This window comes from Micromys minutus (genome assembly GCF_963924665.1).
Source record: "Micromys minutus genome assembly, chromosome: 2".
Lineage (NCBI taxonomy): Eukaryota > Metazoa > Chordata > Mammalia > Rodentia > Muridae > Micromys > Micromys minutus.
The window spans coordinates 72,433,684-72,458,935 of record NC_137971.1 but is presented as its reverse complement, the minus strand read 5'-3'; positions in this window follow the sequence as shown (position 1 = coordinate 72,458,935).

Below are 25,252 nucleotides of genomic sequence, written 5' to 3'. Positions count from 1 at the left end.
TTAGTGTTTTGAACACTCCCCTGCTCTCCTGGTCTACACTAGTCTTCCATGTTCAGTTCTAATGTCTGCTGTTCCCACAAGAAAAATGCTATTAGGAATCAAGATGGGAAGAAGCAAGACTTTCTCTAAATCATCACTGTTGGAGTCTCCTGTCTCCCTCTGCCTGTTTGTGTCTTTGACCTGTGCATGTTTCTCTAACATGACTCTGTATTGATTTGTGTCTCTCACTTGATATCCAGCCTTTGCTCTTCCCTCTGGGTTAACATTATTTCTTTCTCTAATAGTAAGAAATGTGCTGTCACTATCTACTGTGCACACGCTTGTGTTCTCAGCACTCATCCAGGTATAAAATAGTTTGGAAACTGATGACATATGCTTTCCTCTTTGTTAGAATTGGATTTGTAAGAAAGTTTGGGGTTCCCATGAAAGTTCTGATGTCTTTAAGCTCAAAGTTAACAAAATCCTTCTCTCTATCTTCTCTTTCTTCTACTTTCCCCTCCTCCCCTCCCCCTCCTCTCTCTCTCCCTCTCTATTCTTCCTCTTTCCCCTCTCCCCTTTCCTTTCTCTCCTCCTCTTGTAGGTTTAGATTTTTCATAACATTCTTAAATAAGGGTTCTTAAATTCTTCAATTGATAAAAAGGTAATGGAGAAATATACTTAATAAAACAAGGAGGATGTAGACTTGTTTAGACATAGTTCTTTGGAGCAATTCTAGTCTTCGTTGTCAGGATAACATCAGCCACAGATCAGTAGTGGTAGTCTAGTCTAATCAGCAATCACCAAGCATGAATCAGTAGCAGCACCTTAATCCAGAGGAAACTGCAAGGCTCCGATAAATTAGAGTATCACAAGCTGCAAGAAACAGCTAGAATACCACAAGATTGCTGTGTTTCTACAAAGATCCGTGAAGACCAGCAAAGCATCGCAAGGTATACCAATGCAAGTGTGCCATCAGCAAAGACCAGTGAACCCTTGCAATGCAAACCAATGCTAAAGCATCCTATATCTGTGGGGTTACATTCAAATTCTTTCTAAACATCACCTCTGCTTTATCAAAGCATCACATGCCCCCTAATATGTCTACTTCAGCAAAACTTCCTTTCATAAGACAGTTTCCATAAATATATCACATGACACAACTGAATTTCCAATGAAACCAGAAATGTCCACTTCATGCCTTCCTTCTTTTCTTCTCCCTGTCTATTCCTCCTTCTTTGCTCCATCATTGTCTGTATCTTCTTCCTCTCTCTCATCCCTTTCCTTATCCTCCTTTCATTTCTTATTCACCTTTCCCTCTTCCTCTCCTCACCCTTCCTCTTCTTCCTTTTTCTGTTTCTCCTTTCATTCCTTCTCCTCTTCCTCACATCCCCCCTTGGAAGTGTCTAAATTATATACATCTTTGTATGCTAATATCCAGCACTCCTGTTTCTTGGGGCTGAGTCTCTATATTATGGCTTTAAATAATCCCCAGGATTAAGAATCATCGCTTCACAAATTAGGAGAGAGTTTCAAGTGTTCCTTTCATTACCTCTATGGCTTTGCTAATTGGTGAGAATACAAACTCTTTTGTAGTTTAAAACAAATCAGGGGAAATCATTTGGGGTATAAAATAAGTAGTCTCCAGCTCTATTTCTGGATTTTTGTTGTTGTTGTTGTTGTTGTTTTCCCTTGTTAGTTGACATCTGAAAAAAATAAAGACACACTTGTCTATTGAATTTCTCTGTTGGCATCATTATTATCTTTGTTGCAGGACAACAAACATATGAATACATTAAAGAGCTATTTAAATTGTAGAAGCTGTTATCACTGAATTATGTCTGCCCCATGAGCTGTGTCTGAGACTGATCATAGCCATGTTGATTCATCATGGGTCTGGCCATGCCCCTCACCTATTGGCCTGACTAATGTGGAGGCAGCAAAAGAACAGATGCAGATGCACAGAAAAAGAAAAGGAAAAGAAAATGTAGAAAAAAGAAAAAGAACGAATGTGGAACATCACAAACACTAGCCTACAAAGACATAAAATAAAGAAAACAAGTGGTCTGACTTAGTTACAAGTAGTTTTTAGTCAACTATTAATGCTCTAATTTGCCGAGCTATAAACTATAACCCAGTGTCTGTTGCTTCTTCTTACTGTAACCAATCACCTAAAGGAGGAAGGCTTTATTTCGGCCCTTGGTTTCTTTTTGTCTGTGTATTTTTTGGCAGAGTATGTTCACTTATGTGTGTAGCATAGATGTGTGCTTAAGTCACAGTGCATGTATGCACACATGTGTATGAAGAGAATTGTGTACATGTATGTGTCTAGGATGTACACATGTGTGTATGAAGTGTGTATACAGATGTACATGGTATGTGTAATATATACATATGTATAGAGTATGTGTGCATGCACATGTCTAGAGGGTATACATGTGTGAACACATGTACATGGTATGTGTGAACACATGGGCATGATGTGTGTGCATATGTTCATGATGCATATTGCACAACCATTGTATATGTATGTAGACGTGTACACGGTATGCATATGCACACATGCATGATATGTGTATGTATTCATGCCTGTGGTATGTCTGTGTGCATGTGTGTTTATGTATACATGAGCACGATGTGTTGTGCACATATTTATTCATGGTATGTATACACATGTACATGATGTGTGTGTTTGTATGTGTGTATGTGTTTGTGTGTTTATGTATCCGATGTGCATATGCCAGAGATCAACAACAGGTGTCTTCTTCCTTCTTGTTCAATCTTAATTTACTTTGATTTTTTAATTTAAATATAATGGCATTATTTTTCCTTCCCTTCCCTCCCTCCATTTCTCATGCTCTCTGTTGTGCACTCTCTCTCTCTCTCTCTCTCTCTCTCTCTCTCTCTCTCTCTCTCTCTCTCTCATTTTCATTGAGTCTTTTTCTTTAATTGTTGTGAGGCATGTGTGTGTGTGTGTCTGTCTGTCTGTCTGTCTGTTTCTGTGTCTATATGTAGTGGGTTGATCTGATTCTGCTTGTATTGTAATGGTAAATGCTGGCCCGTGAGACCTGGTTGCTCCCAGGAACAAGAGAATCTGCACGTATAATGTCAATTTTAAACTATTGGATAAATAGAGAGGCCAGCATTTAATAGCTGAGCAGAAGAGACATAGGTGAGGTTTGGGGGTTCTCAGGCTTGAGATCTGAGGAGACCATGAGGAGAGGCAGAATGAAGTATGGAGAGGAGAAAATGTCTTGGGGTTAGAATACTGAAGTCATGGCCATGAGGACTGGCCAATTGGAGTTAAAAGCGGCCCAGATGGAACATACTAAGTAATAACTTAGGTTATTGATAGAAAAGTAGATTCTAATAACATAGAGGGTACATACCTGCCTATCTTTGGTGCTGATAAAGGCTTATTATAAATTAATACACACACACACACAAAATAAGGCTTGTAATAAATTAAAGATTCTCTGTGTCTTTTATCTGATAATTAATAACTAAAGGCAGTGTAGAAGTCCCTGATTGAGACGAGAAATATTTTTACTCTGTGTGTGTGTGTGTGTGTGTGTGTGTCGTACTTAGTGTGTCTAGTATTCTTTGTATCAATATGATTTCTGGGCCAATCACTTGGTATTGCATAACTATAACCATTTGGGGTCTCTACCCTAGAAAGAAGTGGTTTTCTTCACTCCTGGCATCCTTAGCTGCCTGTAGTTCTTGGTCTAGATCCTGGTGCTCGAACTTTCCTTTCTGAATTACTGTCATTATTGTCACCCCCTTAGTTTCTTGAGACAGTGTCTCACTAAACATGGGGCTTGTTGATCTGGCTAGAGTGGCTAAGCAGTGAGCCCCTTGTTCTGCCGGCCCAAGCTCCCCAGACCTCAGCACTGGGGTCGCAGATCAATACTGCCATGCTGCCTTTTGCGTGAGTCACAGGGACCTGAAACTCAAGTCTTCGTGCTGGCACAGCTGACACTTTACCAGCTGAGTCATCTCCCTAGCCGTACTCCATGGTCTTTTGATTCTTGTTTTCAGACTATAGTAAGGTGGACAGCATGGCTGGGGCAGAAATATTTCACTCCCTCAAGGTAGCTGTGAAGGAGAGACCGAAGAGAGGTTAAGGAGGAAAATAAACTGTACAGTTGCAGCTTACACCCCTAATGGCCCACTCCCCTCTTACTACTTACCCATTCAACTATAATCTCATGAGCAGATTCCATCCTCGGCAAAGCCAACATCTTCACGATCCAATCATCTCCAGTGGATCTACCTCCTAGGTACCATCACCATAGAAACTTTTTGAGTGGCATTTCACATCCTACAGCTACTCAATATATTGTGTTTAGTGATCTTTAACTTAGTGCCCTGGGCTTTCTGGATTGGGTAGAAGATAAGAAACTTTGGTGGTAAACCTCCTTTATCCTAGTCCAGCTGGGATCGATCCCAGTGAACAGTATATACACAACTGGATCCAGGGCAGAGGATCCCTCAACCTTGACTTTGTAAGAACTGAAGGCTCCATAGTCCTGGGGGTAGTGGTGGCTGTACATGGGGCTGATTTTAGCAGCCTCTTAGGCAGTCCTGATCCTGTATGAGGGGCCAGCAGCACACGGCTCTGGGTATTGCTGATGCCCCCAGGAAGAGAACAAACCCCTGGCTGAGAAGACTGATCTAGTGAGGATGAGCGTTTGTTTTTCTTATTAATAATGAATGAGGTATCATATCGCTGGTTTCATTATGTTAAAAATTATCGAGTCTTTTAAAAATTGTCCCAAACTCACAGTGCCAACCGATCACATAGCGGCTCGCTGATGATGTGAGATGAAGATGTGCACGTTGGTGAGCACACTGAACGTCTCAGATGTTGTCAAGATAGGCTAGGGGAATGTCTCTTCTCACTATGGAAGACCGTATCCTGACAAGGCATATTTGGGTCAGCCATCTAGTACTTGTAGCAGGATGGAAAACAGTTAGAAAGGGTATATTCTTGCTCACTTCTGTTCTTCACATTTCCTTCTTTTTCTTTTTTTATTTTGGATTTAGATCGAGTTCCATGTCCCTGTGAGGATTGTCTGTGGCATCTGCACGAATCAGTAAAATCACATTTAATTTTAAGGGAGAGAACACTGAGATCTACAAATTCAGCTTGAGTAAAGCCTAAAGTGTGTGACCAAAATTTAATTTTACCTTTGTCTTTCAGTTTTCATATTGCATGGAACCTGGTCGGGTCAAGCTCAATGACAGAGACCCTCCCTGATAGTGAAGTGTGCTCAGCAGTCCCTGCTTACATGCTATCATCTTCAGATGATGGAAATATGCCTGTCCTCAAGCAGCAGACACCCTTGTTTGTTTTGTTTTATTTTTATTTTTTGTTTTCCATTCTATTTGGGTGACAAGGCTATGTGTATGACAACCTTTAGAGCATCTTTGATGCATTGATTGACTCCATTCTAGTTTATGTGCGAATTCCTGAATCGGGATCAAGAAGTCAGAAGGGAGAAAGTCCCTCAAACTGCTGCTGCTACTGAAAGAAAGCATTACACTTTCTAGAGAGACAAACAACCAACATGAGCTACACAGACCTCCCTATAACAGATTTTTAAAAAAGTCATTAGACTTAATGTGACCCTTATGTTAATCAGATTTGGATTACTATAACAAAATGCTTGAGGTAATTGACTTGTAAAGAGAAAAAAAGTTTGTTTGAACTCACTCTTGTGGATGTCCTAGTCCAGGGTGTCCCATGTAGCTCTCTGGCAATGGTGGTATTGCTGTAGTGGAAGGATTCAATAGAGCACATTGCTTCCATAATGATTCAGGAAATAAAGTGAGGCTGGAAGGAACATGCCTTCTCCTTGATGGTAATTATTCAGTGGCCTAGCAGCATCTTGTCAGACCCTACCTCTAAAGGTTTGAATTCTCCCAGGGATGGTCCCTGGAACTTTGGGCTTCTTGGAAGTGCTCATCAGCAAACAAGCTTCCTATTGTAAATAAAGGAAACAGAGCCCAGTAATCCTGAGACCACCTTCAGTTCTTATCAAAAGCAAACAAGATCAAAGCCTTGCTTTTGCATGGCATTCCAGTGTCCAGGATGTAGCTAAAGAAATGGCCATATGCCTGGACCAAATCAAAAGTCCTGGGATCATCTTGTTCCATAATCAATGTGTGTTTACTTTGAAATTTTACTTGCTTAAAAAAATAACCCGAGGTGCCTGTAAAAACATATTGATTCCCTGGTTACCATCTCCTTGATTAAAATTTACAATGCCTCCAATTTGGCCAAGGAAACCGCTAGCCTTATTACTGAGCAAGTTTGTAGAAGTTGCTGATGCCACTAATTCAAAGTCTTAGCTGAATGTTAACAACTACCGGAAGCAGGTGGAATTTGGAACGTTCCACTGTTTCCAGATGCTTCTAATGAACAACCAGGTTTGAGAATCAATGCATCCAATAGTGAAGCACCCGGGACCTTGGTATTGATAGAGAAGCCAGTGTCAGATTCTACCTTAACAAGCTCATGTGTCTAGTCTGTCAGCATCCTGTGTGAATCTAACACACCAAAGTCTGTAAAACACTGCTAGACAAACAGTGGCAAGAGCACCATCTGAACACATTCTAGAAACATAGCATGTCAGGTCCAGCTCCAGTCCCCTGAGTAAGGATCTGCAATGTATCAATACTCCCAATAATTTGTGTGCATACCAAAGGTTGAAAACCCCATCTTGTTCTCTCACTTCCAGAAATTCATTCAAGTCAACTAACTCCATAGAGTCAACTAATGTTGTCCCTTGGCGGCTCTCAGAGTTGGAACCACTAACCAAAGGGAATTCATGGGCTGGACCGAGGCCTTGACACATAGGGTTGCCTTATTTGGCCAAAGTACGAGAGGATATGACTAACTCTGCAAGGATCTGATGCACCAGGGTTGGGGAATACACAAGGGGTCTCCACCTTCTCAGAGAAGGAGAGGAGGGACTGGGAGAGGGACTTTGCGAATGGGATACTGGGAGGAAGAAAAGCATTTAGGATATACAAATAAATGCAAAAGGTAGCCATTGAGCTGATGGAAATGTTCATTTGGGTAAAGCTGTTTGATGCTCACACCTGATGACCTACATTTAGTTCCCAGAACTCATGTAAAAATGGAAGGAGAGAAATGACTCACAAAAATTTCCTCTGACCTCCATATACCATGTATGAGTACACCATGGCACGCGCACGCACTTGCCCACACACATCATATCACACAAACAAAAAAAATACATAATTTTTAAAACAGTCCATTCCCAGTCCCTACTCCATGATACTCTGATTAACCCAGTTGCAATCTCTTCAGCATCAATTTTATTTTTCAATAATGATTTCCTTTTGAAGATTATAATGTAAATACATAATTTTTCAGTTCCCTTCCCTCCCCTTAAGCTCTCCATGTACAACCACACACCTTCCCTGCTCTCTTTCAAATTCATGGCCTCTTTTCCTTTAATGTCATTACATACTAGTAAGTGTATATTATGCATATTCCTAAATACATCTGCAGATATTTCCAATATCCAGACAGAGCTGAAAGCACCTCATAAAATGGGTGTGACTTAAATGTCACCTGCCGTACTTTCCAGTAACATCAGTCACCTTGTCTGTAACACAGCACAGGCCCATAACACTGAATCTAGACATACCCTACACCCAGGGCTGTACTGTGCCACCAGTGTGGAGTCTAAGAGACTGGGAAACACTAGTTTGTAGGTTCAAGTTCAAAGACCTGTAGCCAAACAGAGACCAGAAAATCGGGGCTAAGCTTAAGTTATCATTATTGTCTTTGTTATTTTAGACTCAGAAAAGAGGCTCATGATTTCCCTCTGGGATCCTGCTTGCTCCTTCCTCTAATAACGCGGGGTCCTTACAGGGAGTCTGGGTAGGCAGTCTACCTCTCTGGATCCTGCTGCTGTTGAAACAACGTTTTCCTCCTGTTCAAAATTAAATGGTGCTTTATGCAACAGTGAGTTTTGTTACAGGCAGAGAGGGAGGTGCTGTCCTTGCTCCAACTCCTTCTGAGTCCTTTTCCTCATTAGATGTTCAAGCAAGGAGCCCACCTCAGCAGCCTAATAGGCAAAAGGAGCTCTTGCCTTCCTGCTACGTCGTCAACAGGCCTGCTTGATGCGCCTGCATTTCTGACCTAATCAGCTGCCAGCAGTCTCTTTATTGAGCTCCCTTGAGGCATCAGAGCAAGCTATATTTCACAATCTCAAAGCTTAAATCAGTTTTCCTTTCACAGAACAGAGCCTAAAGATAAAAAAAAAAAAGAATGTTGGATAAGGCTTGTGTATGCAAGACCCTTTTTGATGGTGGCAAGTTTGTTTGCACAATCTGTGCTCTTTGCTTGAAGCCAGAGCAGAGTTTCCCTCAATAGGGCCAGAGAGATGTTCATGAGACTACGTGTATCTAAATTCTAACAAGGTCCTCAGGTCAGTCGGCATGCAGTTGTTCAACTACAGAGCTTTCACTAGGGAGGCTTCTCCAAACATTTTGAGAATGGAAACAGTAGCTTATGGGTGTGTGTTTTTCTCTGGCTCCAACTCTGGGCAACCTTGGCTTCCTGCTTTTTCTAATTGTTTCTTTTCTAAAGTTTGTTTTGATCAGCATAAGATGTTTGTATACATGACTCTGTTTACATTGCATAATGATCAGCTCTGGATAACAGGTCTGTAACATCCAGCATCTTAAACTTGGATTATGTCCTTGTGATGAGTTCATTCAAATTCTTCTCTATTTACTTTAGTTTCAGTGTGTGTGTGTGTGTGTGTGTGTGTGTGTGTGTGTGTGTGTGTGTGAGAGAGAGAGAGAGAGAGAGAGACAGAGAGAGACAGAGAGAGACAGAGACAGAGAGAGACAAAGAGAGAGACAGAGAGAGAGAGACAGAAAGACAGAGAAAGAGACAGAATTGGACACAGAGATAAAGACGGTGAGAGCGTACACATGTGTAAATGAGTGTGCTCTTTAGAAGTAGACATAGGGCATATTTCTCAGTCTCTACCATGCTCATTATTTTTGAGACGGGATCTCTCTCTCTCTCTCTCTCTCTCTCTCTCTCTCTCCCTCCCTCCCTCCTCACTCCCTCCTTCCCTATCCCTCCCTCCCTCCCTCCCTCTCTGTCTCTGGACACACAGTTTCACTGATTGCTAGCTGTCCTGCCAGCTGACCCCAGAGTTCCACCCAGATCCACCTGTCTCCCCCCCTCCCAATGCTGGTGTTACAGACACATGTGCCTGGCTGACCTTTAATATGCCAGGGATCCAAACTCCAGTCTGCATTCTTGTATGGCAAGCACTTTACCAACTGAGCCATCTCCCAGGCCCCTTCTAAGTAATCTGATATATACACTGCATCACTGTTTCTTACATGCAATCCACTGCACTACAGAACACTGGTGCTTTTTCCTCCTATCAAACACTAACATTCCTATTGTCTGACTCCCCCTGTCCCCGCGCATAGGCTTGTCTTCATTTGACTTAGCACAGAAGGGAGCATGTGAACTACTTTTCCTGAGGCAGTGATGACTTCAGTTGTTGTCTGAAAACCTAAGCAAACTGGGCTGCATATGGACAGAACATATGGAATTATCTCCAAGGGTTTCAGGTGTGTTTCCCAGTCAGTGTGCTACAGTTTCTGTCACTTGCTAAGCTTAGCTCCTGAGTTTTTCTTCCTGATAACCGAGTTACTGAAGCAGATACTTGCTTCCTACATGTACAAGCATTAAATATTAATCAATCTGAGTGCAGTTAGATCTGTCCAAACCATGAGCTCTTTCTTAATAAGACACGTTGATGCTGGTGAGAATGCCAACATTTTCCATGTAGTTACATCTTTCTCTTAAATCCTTAATACACTTTTTTAATTAGAGAAACTGTGAGCCAGTACAAGTTATATTCTTAAACCAGCTCAATATGGGCTTTGCAGAGAGCTAAAATATGTCTTAAAATGAGACACCTGGACACCCAACTGGATTCAAGAGAACTGTGTAAATTTGGTACAAAGCTGTTGTAAAGTATTATGACTTGACATGTTAAAAAAAAAAACGTAATTACAAAGAGAAAAGCAGTGCCTATGTGCTGGGGGGTGTGGGGAAGGAAGAGGCAGAGAAGAAAAATGAGAGAAGGAGAAGAAGAAAAGGTGAGGAGAAAGAGGCAAAAACAGGGAAAGAAGGAAGGAAGGAAGGAAGAGAAAAGGGAAGGAAAGAGAAGTGCAAAAGGAAGGGAGACCATAGCCCCGTTTTTATCCCAGTCCTTTAGCCCCAGGAGTTTACAGTCTCTTGCTTTATCTAAGGCTCAACTCTGTTATCTAATCGCCAGCACTTTGATCTTTACACCCACTTCCTGAATCCCTTCTTTTAATTGTAGGAAACTGACCCTGGAGATTGAGTAGTTTGAAATCCTTCCTGTTCAGTGAGTGAACAGAGCAGAGGTCGGTGGATGTGGTGCAAACAGGAGAATCAGGTCATGAGAGTGTCTGTGTGTTATTTTTCAGAGTCACTTAAACAGAGAGCATAACAACACACTCCTGCTGCAGCCATAGTCTGTGGGGGTGTCCCCACCCCCATCTCACACACACACACACACACACACACACACACACACACACACACACACACCCTCTGTCTCTCTTTTAGCACTGCATCTTGGTAGCACTGTGTACAAACCCCCCTTCAGTGTGCCATGTGTGTCTGGCCAGAACTCTGGGTGTACACCTCTTCTATTCGACATCTTTATCTCTGATTCCAATCACTCCTGATGGCTCATATGTATGTAAGTACATATATGCTATATATATATATATATATATATATATATATATATATATATATATATATATATATATATATACACATATTGCCCAAGAAACGGTGCATGAACTACAGCGAACTTGACATTGGATAAACTACAGTCAATAGGGGCCAATAGGGTGCAAATCAAACTCCTCCTGTATAAGAGGGCAGGAAAGAGCCAGATCCTGGAAATCCAAGAGCTTCATGGACTGCCTGAAGTAAGGAGGTTTACCTTCACTTTTCTTCATAGCTAAAATAAACACCCTGGAGGAAAGGTCATGCAGAGACCTAATGTTTAGCCTTGTTCAATATCTAGCACTTAACAAAAAAATCCCCAGGTTCAGAAGACCTGAGACTAAACAGAACTGCAATGGAAATACTCAATATGATTAAGGTTCTGGAAGTAGACAGAGGATTTAAAGTAGTTCTGGCTAGTCTGGTGAACCAAATTAATAAAAGGCTAAGGAATTTTAACAGAGACCCTGGAGTCTAATTTTTAAGAGTGCTTTTAAAAGTGCTTTTAAATCTGGTATGTGTGGAGGTAAGCACCTGGAATCCCAGTTTCCAGCTGAGGTTGGAGGATGGGGCCTTCAAGCCTAGTCTGGTTTGTATTGTAAGACCCTGAGATTTGATGTGGCAAGACTAGGGATACCTGGAAGGGGCACCCTCTCAGAAGTAAAGAGGTAAAGGGGAGGCAGATGGGGGAGGGTCTCTATGATGGGTGACTAGGAGGGGGATGGATTTGGGGTTTATAATAGAGGGGACAGTTTGGGGGATACAAATAGATAACTTTAAATAAAAAACCCCCGAGGGCAGGATGTAAGGGGTTGTGCTTGATTAGCATATGAAAGACTCCATCTTCAGTAGTCAGTACTGCAAAAATACAAGAATGAGAAATTAAGTAACTAAGAAACTAAAAAAGAAAAACAATCACTGAACCAAAAAAAATATAGAAATTTGAAAAAAAAGATACATAATGTATCAAAAGAAAAACCAAATATGTTGAGATCAAACAAACAAACAATAATAAACAAACCAGGTTGGTAAGGTGGCTCATCAGATAAACACAACAGCTGCAAAACCCAATACACAGAGTTCAAATCATATTGTGGAAGGAGAGAACTAACTCTTGAAAGTTGTCTTCTGACCATCACATCTCACTTACACTATGACAGGCACTCACACACAACAAACAAACAAACAAACAAACAAACAAACAAATAAATAACATAGAAGACTTGGGGGCAAAATGAAATGAACTGACATTGTAAAATTTGACTCTCACAAAGAAGGGATTGAGCTCTATGTGTTTATCTACCACTTATGTATCTCTTACAGTTCCTCTTCATCCCTCCCTGGTTGCTCGCCTGCTTGCTTCAGTCCTGAGGAATAAACTCAGGGCTTCATGCATGACCTTCATGGGAATGACGACTGTATTTGTCTGTCATCTATCACCCATCTATCATCTCTCTATCTACCACCCATCTGCCATTTATCCATTTACCTATTGATCTGTCATGTCTACTTGTGGAAATAAAAGTACGGAAACTGAAAAGCTGAAGATATAGAAATGGAGAATGGAGGAAAAATAGCCATCTGAAAACTATTAGTAATAGGTTTTGCTGAAATCTTCTGCAGGGTCAAAACAAATGAATCAACAGTTGCTTGTGGGAAAACGTTCTTAGAAAACAACAAAAACCCACAAACAAAGGGAAAGTTGTAAAAGCACCTAGAATGAAGGGCATGTTAGGGGTAGACACCATCAAAGAGGTAACAATGAAATGGATGGCCTTATTTCCAGGCAAAATAATGAAATCTGGAAGATAATGCAATGATTTCTTCAAAATGCTATAAGAAGATAATTGTAATCCTTGTGAAAATACCTTAAAAATGAAAGTAAAATATATTATTAGACAAACAATATCTGGAAGTTCATCTCTAGGGCATATTGCACAGTAGTCCGTGCAAGGAAGGGGTCTTAGATACAGGCAACGTTCAGTTTGATGGGATCCCTGGTCTCCTCCGTGCTTGCTGTACATATTAGCAAAGATCTGATTATAGCTGTATGGAACAGTTCTTTCTTCTTCCTTCCCCTCTCCAGTCCCCTCCCTTCCTTTCCCCCTCACCCCTCTCTCTCTTTTTCCTTTTCCCTTTCCTTCCTCATTACTTTCATCTGCCTTGCCTCCTTCCCTCCCTCTCATACAGACAGCCACACATAGATAGATAGATAGATGATAGATGTAGCAAGAATAAGAGACGGATGTGTCAAGATGAAATGAATTAGCCTTGTGGAATTTGGATCTTATAAAGACAGCGATGAGATCTGTGTGTGCGTCTATCACCTACCTCATCTGTCTCTTCTCCATCTCTCCCTAGCTGCGCATCTGCTCGCTTTGGTTCTGAGGAATAAGACTGGGGCTTCATGCATGTTTGGCTTATGTGCTGCCACCAAGCTTCATATTTCCCCAGCCAACATTTAACTCTTTGCTCCACTTTATATTGAACCTTGAGAACTCTGTCTAATCTTCATAGATGAAACCTGTTATTCATGCTTGCCTTCTGGAAACATCTGTCAATCAGAACAGTGGTGTGATGGTAAATTCTTTCAGTTTCCCAAAGTTTTAGTGGCTGCCTCTTTAGATTCTTCAATGGAGTTGCCTTCCTAGCTTGTCTTCTACTAGAATTGGAACAGAACGGAGCCCTTTTTGGACTCCGAATTTTCCTCTGTGCTTGTCAACAGGTCACACTTGAAAAGGGACAGGTGTACTCAATCGAATTCATAAGAAATCAGCATGCCTTTTCCACAAAATTTCTATGTCTCTGTGACCATAAAGAATTTGTCTCAGCCACTCAGCCTTTCATGTAGCATGACAGTATCCATGGATAATACATGATTAGCATGTTCCATTTCAATAAAACTTTATTAATGAAACTGATGATGAACACAATTTGGCCCAAGGGCTAGAGTACATTGATGTCTATAAGATACTCACGTCAGAAGCTCTTGTACACTTTTTGTGACCACTGTGTTTAAAAAATTCATTTCAGTGATGATAACTTTCTGTCAGTTTGGCTGGCTCCCTGTCCACAGATACAGACAAAGCATAATTTTGATGCTTCTATGAAGATTTTTAAATGAGATTAAAATTTTAATTAATAAAATAAATCAAGCAGATTACTTCGACCAAGTATGTGGTCTTCAACCAATCAATAAAACAGTGGCCACCTTCCTAGGAGAAAAAGGTAGTTCAACCAATAGACAACCTTCAGAGTTACACTATAGCTCTTTTTTTTCTGAGTCTTCAACTGTCTGGGCATCCTTACATAGCTTAACACACACACACACACACACACACACACACACACACACACACACACACATACACACACAAACACTTCATTTCAGTATTCTAGAGAACCTTGACCAATATACTCCCTATCTACATTCTGTAAGATTCCTTGTCCTCAGCATCACTATATTTCTAGTCACCACCCTGACAGCAGCTCGTTCATTCTGCTTCAGACTCCCCTCCAAGAAGTAGAGATTCTTTATAGACAAATTATCACATTTCTTTCATGCACAAAATTCTTAAATTGAAACACAAATGTCTAACCTGTGCCTGTAAGCCTGTGGAAGGGTGAGACCTGGAGCACTGGCATGAGCCCATTGTCCTAACAGGGCACCTGTCTTTTAGCTTCAGAGTGGACAGTGTTGTCAGCTATGTGTCTCCTCTGTCCCTTTGTTCCTCCTTCTGCCCTGTGACAGCGATCTCCTACATAGTTGGAGCTACTCTTCCCTGACCCACCTCCAAGGCCTCTTCGGTACTGAGATCACAGGTTTGTACTGCCATCCCTGGTCTCTTTCATTTTTTAAATAAAAGGTAGGTATCCAGCACTCTTTGATCTTTATAATTTCTCAGACTTGTCAGAATTTAAAACTCTGCTCCTCTGCCCGTCTTTCCAGACACGTTTCCCCTGTGATCTCTGCACTCCTCCCACATCATGTGAACCAGCGCTGATTTCTCTCTGCAGTTGTGTTTTCTACCTCTAAACCTTGGCCACGTATTGCTCCTTCTACATATCTTGCTTTTATTCCCCCAACTGAAGCCCTTTCTCTCACATGAAGTCTTCTTAGAGGGTATAAGTCAATGGTTCTTCTCTTTTTTTAATACTTTTTATAAAAAGATTTATTTATTTTATGTATGTAAATACACTGCTGCTGTCTTCAGACACACCAGAACAGGACATCAGATCTCATTACAGATGGTTGTGAGCCACCATGTGGTTACTGGGAACTGAACTCTGGTCCTCTGGAGGAGCAGTCGATGCTCTTAACCGCTGAGCCATCTTTTCAGTCCCATAATGTTTTTTCTTTAAGTTGAATAACACCCTCTTGTGCTTCTCCACTATCACTGAATAGGGGATTCTGTTGTTTCTGCCAGAAGCCTGTGCTGTCTGCTCTAAAATGGATAGCATCTCTCATAAATTTGTTCTCAGAACACAAATGGTCCTTAAACTAATGGTGTCCAAACTCCCAGGTTCTGACTAATTAACTACAATTCTTACTCTACCTTGCTGTTTAGGGTACAGGGCTACTTGCCTTCTCTGGTCTTTGCCTCTTTAATCACCTAGTGCTAAACAGTGATCCACCCTCAGCACTGGGTCCCCAGGTGATCATAACCTTATTCTGAAGCCTGGCTACTCAGGCTGCTGGAAGTAGGCTCATGCCATCAGCCTTTGTGGCTCATTTGCTCACACATTTTCAGACAGGCTGAGTTTGTGGCACTTGCTCTGACCACAGGGTTCAGCCAGAAAACGTGCTCGGTCTTGACGAACTCTGGTCTGCTTCTCGCCTGAGGCCTTCTTCATTTTGAATGGGTAATCTTTACTGTGACCCCTGAAGAACATCTGAGAGACAACTTTATTATCTTAAAGTTTTAATTTACTTTCCAGAATAAGTTTGAACCGGAAATTTACCAGTGTCTCCATACTAAAACTTGATCAAGCTATTGCTGCTTTGTGTGTCCATGACACATACAACATCCAGATAGAGAAAAGGTGATGTGTTTAAAATTACTTAGTGCACAGGTTTCAAAATCTGAGAATCAATAAATAATGATGCAGCAACAGCCTTTTCTCTCCCCACAGAATCTCTGACTCTGTCTCCCTATTCCTCTCCACATTTCCAACTCTCTTCTGACAATTTTGCTATAAGGATATTAATGAATTCCAGTTGTGACATCACAGTTGACCATAGCAGTTGACTCAGTGTTGAGATATCAGCCATCAACACATTAATGAAACAGGATGAGAAGAAAAGGAGAAGGTTGAACAGAAGTCCCAACTGTTGGGTGACAAGCAATGGAGAGAAAGAATGAGATAGAGGGCTGGGAGATGATTCCATGGATAAAGCATTTGCTGTGCTAGGCTGAGGACTAGGGTTTGGGTCCCCACCATCCACATGAGAGTTGGCAGCTTTGATACCTTACCAGTAACCCCAACACTTAGGATATAAAGACAGGTCATCCTTGGGACATAGTTGGATTTAGGAAGCTCTTAGTTCAGCCAAAGATCCTGCCTCCATAAATGAAGAAGAGAGGCAAGGAGAAAGATACCAAATACCAGGCTCACTCATACACACACATATATGCACATACACGTGCCTATTTACCAGTGTGTCTACGCCTATTGGAACAAACATACCTGAGGCACCACCACACTCACATACAAAGAGTGTAATTACATACTTCAGTAACACATGTTGAACCTGAGGTTAAAAGAGAATTAATTAGTTAATTAAAATTAAATAAGGGAGGTTCAGCATTTCTGCCAAATGGAAAGGCTTAAAACTTCTTACTATATTCACCCTGTACCAGAGGCCAGACTGATTGCTTTGGGAGGGGCAGCCCATGTGGAATGGAAACATCCAGAGTAAAAGCTTTGAGTGAGATTTGCCATCTGAAGTCCAGAGTAAGGGAGGAAGCAAAAGCAAAAGGGGAAGAGAGGACACAAAGCAAGAAGAGCCACTGGCTTTTCTAACCATCTAATCCTGAATGTGATCCTAGGGTGGCAGAGGCATGTTTCCCAGCACATAAACAACTCAGAACAGTCCCCCACATGTGATGTTCACGAAGGAATGTTTAGTTCCTTCTGAGTTGCTTCTCTGTGGTCCTTGTCCCCTCTCCCCAATTATATACAGGAAGTATTTATGAGGTGACTTTGCTGTTTGCCAACAGCACAGAGTGTGTTTATACTTATTAAGACAGCAACGGCTTCGGTGGGACATACATTTTGTAGACTCCTGTGGCGTGTGTAGTCCTGTGTTGGCTGAAATTCTCTTGTCCAACACGTGACTATACAAACGACATGGAACAATGACAGCGTTGGCTGAACGTCTACCAAATGCGGGTGCTTACACTCACAGCCTTCTCTGGTGCTTGGCATGGTTCTACCCTCTTCCTAATAAAGGAGGACCTCACCAGGGCCAAATTATTTTCTAGAAACACAAACAGAGCATGAAGTTAGAAGCCAGGCCGTCTGATGGTAGAGAGTGTGGTGGTAATTGTTCAGTGACTTATTTAAAAAGAAACGTTTGGTGAGTGTTCTAGTGTTTGCTCTCTGTTGCTGTGATAAACACCATGGCTTACAACAACTTGGGGGAGTAAGTGTCTATTTGGTTCCACATAGAAGTTCAGAGTCCATCACTTCTAAGGTCAGAGTGAGTAAGTCGTCACTAAAGTGAGTCAGGCAAGAGCTTACGTGGAAAGTGAAGCCGAGACCATGGTGGAATGCTGCTGTCCGGTTTACTCTCACACTGATTCAGCTTCCTCATCCCACCCAAGTCTGCCAGTCTGTGTGCCAGATGCCATCCTCTGACATCTCTGGCCTGGTGAGAGTTCAAGCAAAGGGGAGAGGGTGAGAGGAGGGAGAGGGAAGTACAATCTCTACCTGCCTGCAGCCCACTGCTCAGAAGCAGCTGCTGTGCTGTGCAGAGCCAGGCAGGGGGTTCTGGGAACAAGCAAGGTACAGCAGAACTTCCAGTGGTAAAAGCTTCAGGAGAGTACTCTCTTCCCCAGGAAGTGCTACAGCTCTTGTAGGACAGAACCTCTCAGGTAACCTGTGATGGATTCTCACACCTCTATTGCTTCTGGATAGGTATATATATATATGGGTGGGTTGGGGTCTGACAGCAAATGTTTTCTATTGGCTTGGTCTGAGATGTTAGAGATACTTCAGGTAGAAGGGCTTGGAGCACTGCCCCTATGTGACTGATTGTCACAATCCTCTCAATGGGGTGCTGTGGTCATGTGACAGGGGCCTGGTCAAAAGCAAATGGAAACTCCTACCATCCTCTCAGATGGTTCTCTCTCAAAGGTTCCAGGGCTTCCAACCCACTCAACCATACCAAGGTTCCTGGCATGGTCCACTGCCCCACACAAGTCCACTTCCTCAGGGATGGCACCACCCACAAAGATCTGCATCATTCTTCCTCAAGTAGTAATCAGGAAAATGCCCCAAGCTGACATGCTCACAGGCCAACCTAATAAAAGCAAAGCTCATCGTGGAACTCAGAGCTCTGAGCTACATTGACTGACAAGGTAACAGAAAGTTTGTACCACCCCCTCTAAGAAGAGGAACCAGAAAGATTGTAGGAGTAGGACGATGGGAGGAATGAAATGAGATGCTGTCATCCAGATACAGCCCAGTAAATTACAATGACAAACACAAAGGATTAGTGAAAACCTACACAAGATAGAGAGAGACCTTTGGATACAGAGGTGCCCTAGGGAATCCCATTCATTCCTAAGAGCTCTTGACTGCATGGTGCAGCAAGAGAAGATACAATTCTCTTCAAATTCATAGTTACTAGGGGACTATTTGGGACAATGAAGGGGTCCAAAGGGCAGGAAATGGGGATAGTACTTGATAATATCAGTGAGTATAATCCTAATACAGTACAGACATCACAAAACTCTCATAAGGGTATCTTAGAGCTTTGGAAAATGTTTAAACATCTGAATTCTTCTTGAATATACATATACATGTGGCATTCTGCCTTGGGCACCAGGGGCTGGAGAGGCAGACCACACAAACTGATGATATAGTCCCTCAAGATCGAGCAACTAGCAAGTGTGAGCCCCAGGACCCCAACTCCAGCCTGCAACTTCCAATTTTATTTTTCTATTACACTCAGCTGCTTCCCAATTCACATGTCTTCATATCCAAAGAGGCTATTAAGCCACTGCATCTCCAGCACCTGAGGTCTGCAGAGCCATGCAGACAGAGTCAGCCTCTTTATAAATGAGCATCACTGGGGACCGAACTCATCAGCCTGGAGGAACGCCATCTTTTGTCTTTTGAAGAAGAAAAATAACATTGCTCTCCTGGAGGAAGTAAAGGATGAAGGTGACATGACCCCACGGCATCTCCAGCTCTGTGAATATTGGCTTCCTTCCCAGGGTCCTCTGCTCTCCACAGAGAGACATGAACCAGCTGGTTCCAAGGTCCTTCCAGATTATATAGGAAGGAAATTATTTTTCATATTCCCTGGAACAGACTTCCACATTCTTGGAACCAGGAGTTCAACAGGAAAACAAACAAGAGCAAAACTTTGGAAAGAGAGATTTCAGCCAGGTGCAATGACACAGACCCAGCTGTTTCAGTGGGTGAAACAGGAAGATTAGGAACTCGAGGCCTTCCTAGGCTATAAAGTGAGTTTAAGATATTGTGTTTTATAAAAAAGAGAGTCAAGAATATGTTTTGTAGAGCCATGTATAAAACATGCACATGGTGATGTAGAAAGGGATGCCTCATTGGACCTATGCTGAAGCATCCCTACCCCATGGGGTACCAGTTATACAACTGTTATAGAAATAGAGTTTAGGGCTTGGGAAGGGGAGTTGGGTGGGGCAGAGGAGATAGGAAATAGGGGAGAGGAATGGAGAAGGGAAAAAATAAAGAAAGGGAATGGGGGAGAGGGAGAAAGGAGGAAAAGAGAGGAAGGAGGGATGGGGGTCTAGGATGAGGCAGCGGATACCATTGGCAGGTCCAGGACCAAAATGTGCCACTAAGAGATCACACTATGCAACAGATCTCACGCAAAAGATTTATGTGGCAGGGGGAGAGCAAAAGGCCATCTTATAGTGTGCACATGAGAGAGATATGAACAGACAAAGTGGGAGACAGGGGCACCTATCACATAATATGAAACTCACAGGACAGTGAAAGGCAGGTTACCTGGCCGAGGCAGGTAATGGAAGAAGCTGATGCTTCTGAAAGGAAGGCCACTGGGACAACAAATTTACAATAAGGAGTGGGGGAGGGGTTAGAGAAAGCTAGGGGAGAGGAGGGATGGAGGGAGAGGAGGAGTGAGGGAGAGAGAAGATCAAGAGGGAAGGTAGAGGAGAAATCTGGAGGATGGGCTTGGAGAACCTGCCAGACAAGGAACACCAAGCAAGCCATAATTGATAAAGTCCCCCCCCCCCTTTTTTTCCTCCCTCTGGCTAGTTCACAATGTTCGTGAGGACTAGGCTGTTTGGAAAGAAAATTTCTGCCCTTTGTGAAAAGAGACACTTACTCCTAAAGGTATGTGGAATTGAAGAACCAAATAACACAGTGCCTGGCTCTTCTACCCTGCCTCACCCCTCAGTGGCTCCTCATTTGTTTACAAGCTCCTGCAAGCTCCTAGGAAGATCTGAAGTTGGAAGGATTCAAGGAGCTCTGCAAACAAACCGCCTTGTTTACTCCCCAAGGGCCTTGCTGGGAAGTATTTAGCAAACATATTCCTGAAGGCCATTCTCCTTGTAGGAAACCCCATTGGTGATTTAATTAAGCCTACGTAAATGCTAAATGGGACTCAACCAGGATGGGATTTGCTGATTTGTATGTGCTGAAATAAATTTCTTGTTCTGTTCTAATTGAATAGATTGAACACAGACTGTATTTGTTCTTATCCCGCAGCCACTTCCACGGGAGCGATAAATTACAAATGTAATCTGGCTTGGTATATGAGGGTTTTTCTCCCTGAGAAAAAAAAAATCATTCTGCCCAGAGTAAAGGAATGGAAGGACTGGAAGTATCATTTTGTTTTACAAAGTCAAGTGTCACAACCCAAGGCACTTCTAAAATTATGTGAATATGTATATATGTGACATATATGTATATATATATGTATATTATACATGTATATGTATATTCACTGCTAAAAACATCATCATAACCCAAGTGCCCCTTGTATGGTCAGTAAAGTAGAAAATTAATATAATCTTGCTAGAGATTATTATGATTGGCTTTTTTTTTTCTTGTAAGTTTTGCACGTTGACTCAAGGAAGTAACGGTACCCTTGAGAAAAGCTACATACATGGAGAAATCCCTTGCCAGGCCATAATGCTAAAAACCAATGGAATAACAATGACATTTTGCAACAACATCTGAGAAGGAAATCAGTAAGTTCATTCTGATGCTCTTCCAACTGAGAAACAGGCAACTTTACTGTGGAAGTTACAAAGATTTTGTGGGAAAATACTTGAGTTAAATGTACATACGGTCCTGGTTATTTTAATAGTCACTCAGACACAGCCATGAGTCACCGCAGAAGGAGGTCTCAATTTAGGAATTCCCTGATCAGATTAGACCATGTGTGTGTGTGTGTGTGTGTGCGCCTTTCAGAGCTGTGTAAGAAAATAGTAACCTGGATTTCGTTCCTCTGGTCCTGGCCGTCCAGTGATGGACTGTCATCTGTGAGCTACAACAAACTCATTTTTCCTCCAGGCTATTTTTGGTCCAAGCATTTTATCACAACAACAGAAAGGAAACCAGGCTACAAAACTATGACTGTACTGTCTCTTGCATTTTATTTTCTTAAGATGACAGTTTGCATGAAATACCCGGAATAGGAAAAGCCATAGGGGCAGAAAGATAGAATTAGAGCTATTAAGACTGACAAAGGGAAGCAATGGCTTCACTGAGCATGAGTAATGCGTCCTGAGAAAGAGCCAAGCAGTCATTTCCCAACACCATAGTGCAATGCTGCTAATATGCTTACTTTAAAATAGTTTAAATGATGGTTTTCTAGAGGAAAAAAAATATCAATTTTTACCTGATACAAAAAAACCACTAAAATCAGATAAAACGGTGGGATGGGGTGTTTTAACACATGTAGCTGTTCTACATAAGGTTAGTTTATCTGTGTCCCAAACATCACTTTTTATAGGAAGAACTGTTGAAATCTTTTTCTTCAGCACTGTGTACAATAGGATGAAGATCTCTAGTTGAAGTAGCCCTACTATTTTTTGGTGGCACTCTAGGATTCATATCCTCTACAATTGCAATTCAGAGCCCTGATCTGCCCTCTTAATCTTCTACTCTCTCTTTCACAGTCTCGGTTAACCACTCTATTAACTATTAATATCCTGCAAGTCAGTGAGATCATGCGAAACTTGTTTTTCTCATTGATTTAATTTAAAATACTGTTCTCCAGTCCCTTCCATATTGTACAATAAGACAAATGTTGTTCTTTCTTGTATCTTTCCAGATTACCCCACACAGTGTGCATGTACCTCATGTTCCTTATTCATCTGTCCGCTGGTGCGCATGCACACCGATTTTGTAATATAGTTCTAGTGAAGAGTACAGTGATAGTGTTATCCAGAACCTGCCTTTAGCAACTTAGTGCCATCTGCCACAACATTGCCTGCCACCAAATGTGACACACACAGCCATTAAAATGTTCCTGTCATCATAGCCAGATCTCTGTCTCCTAGTCTCCGTCTTTCTGTATCTCCTTCTTCTCGGCTCCTCCCCATCTCTTCCCCTTCCCCTCTCCCACCCCTTCCCTTCCCCCTTCCTCTCTTTTCTTTTGTTAGAGCATTTCTCGGCAGGCAGCAATCTACCAAGGTTCTCTGCCCCATAAACCCTAATATTTGTCCCTGGAACTCAGGACATGGTCCTTGCATGCTCCCCACAAAGGGATCTAGGCTACACTGAAACCCTTTCCCTTGTCTCCAATCCACCTGCAACAGACTCACTTTCTGGCTCACCACGTGCTAAGGAAACCATCCAACAGCAGCAGTTGTAAGATTTCCCTGTGTAAACATTTCAGTGAATCCAAGGGAGTGATTGGTGGGCATCTGACTTCCCTCTAGTATTTTTGGAGGCAGAAGTACCCCCAGTCCTGATCTTTAAGGCTATGGTTGAACCTTTTTTTTGCTAACTGCATCTCTGACCATTTCCCTTGGACAAGGCTTTGTTTTTTGAGCTTGGGTTTTCACATTTGGGCCTCATTTGAAATTCCTTGTACCAGAGGTTGAACAAGGTGATAGCAGGTTGTTCCTGCCTTGTTTGTTCTCCCTGAATCTTGACAACACCCTGGACTTTGGGCCTTGGACCTTACCCTCTTCCTCACCCATGGAAATATGGGTTCAAAATTTATCTTTGCAATCAAGTCTGGCCTCAAGAGCCCTTAGATAATCAACTCAAATGTAGCTAACGAAGCGATGGGGAAGGGGAAGGGAGGACACATGACAGAAAGAGATTCTCCTTTCCCTATTTTTCCCTCTGTTCCAAGCTCTATTTGATTTTGTTTGCTCTCCCCCAATTACACACACACACACACACACACACACACACACACACACACAATGAGCTAGAGGTGATGGATCTGTAAGTTTGTTTCAAAGTGATAGTCTTAGTCTGACCCAGCAGAAAAGGCAAAAAGCAAATAAGGCCAGTTGCCAGCTGTAGTGTGCACATGCCCAGTACACACTATTCCCCTGCAGCATCCATGCTAAGCCAAGCTGCTGATCAGACTCTCCTAAGGTAAGTGTAAGTACCAATAATGTGTTTTCTGCTGTCTTTTACCTTCCACAAAATTTCATTTTAAACCCCAGAGTCCAATTCTTCAGTGACTGTTTCCCTCTGGCCTTCTGAGCTCTGCCCATGAGCACATGCCTATGTGCTTCTCTGGCTCCTGCAGCCTGCTGTGCCTCTGGCCTTCTGCATCCATCTCTTATCTCCTGATTTTGGGCTCTCTCTGGCTCCAGTCTGAAGTGCCTCAGCTTCAGTGCTCAGTCCTCTCTTGGAGCTTTTACGACACACCCACATGGTGTTCAGTTCTCTTACCCTCTCTCTCTTCCTCCGGGAACTCACATTTAATTCCTACAGCTTGTTCCAGTATAGTTCAATGGCCAAAAGAATTGGTGTACTTGATTTCCAAACTTCCGTAGCCACTGCACTAACAAATGGTCCTACAGTCTCTTATCTCTGTGGTTATACAACTTTCCATCCTTAAATCTTTTATCTCTATGATTTTTCTGTTCTCTGCTCTCAAACAACCTCTTAAGACTATGCTGTAAACTCCTATATCATGATTCATGTGTTTATAATTGGGTATGGTTTAAGATTGATAAAATCTGCAACAATATCCAGGTTTAAACTTGTAACAAAAAGGCTTATAGTTAAAAATTTGTACACGGGGTGTGTATGTGTGTGTATCTCAGAGACTGAACTCTATATGTGTGTTTGTGTGTATACGTTTATGTAACTTGAATTCAAATCTCATTTAAATAGCATGTTTTTAAATAGTGCCTTTCATTGTGGCCAATGACTTTATCAGAATATAAGCAGCCAAATGGCTGGTAACCATCTTAACTATAAAGAATACATGCCACTTGACTTCACCATCTTAAGATGACTACATGATACAAAGCAATAACTGTAAAGTTTCTGGTCCTAATGAGCTCTCTTATTTATCACTGCATCCCTGCTTTACACTAAGAAAGCACCAATAAATCTCAAATAGTTTGGATTGGTATGGATTTTTGGATGATGATAAAAATTTAAGGTTATATGTGCAACAGCACACTATGTATGTGATTCAACTCTGGTTTACAATATAACTGGTGATAACATTTAAGGTTATAAAGATCTACTCAGACCATAAAAAAAGCTGATGTAAGATATACGTCTAACCACTGATGTGTTTGCTAACTGGCTAACACCAAGATGCTAAGAAAATTTAGGTAAGTAACAACATATGATTGATAAATAAAGTACATTCGTTCGTCGAGATTTGTAAGTTTCCAAGGTCTACTCAGATTCACAGTAATATCTGTCTGGCTTCCTTGTCTTTGCTGACTTTAAGCTTTAGATGTTTGGATAAACTAGAGTATACAAAAAAACTGCAGTATTTTTACAGGTGCACTATAAAGGCTTCCATAAAGTTGACAGTTGCTCTATGGACTGTATTTATGATTAAAAGTTTTATTTTAAAACTAGAAGAGATTCCCTTAAAACAATTGTTTTAGGGCCAAACCTAACAAGGATAGAATGTAAAGTCCTAGTCTTACGAAAACTATGAATTCATTGCACACTGTTAAAGTTAAAACATGCAAGGTGATAGTCATCTGAAAAATGATCAACTTCTTTAATGCCTTCCAAACTGTACATGTA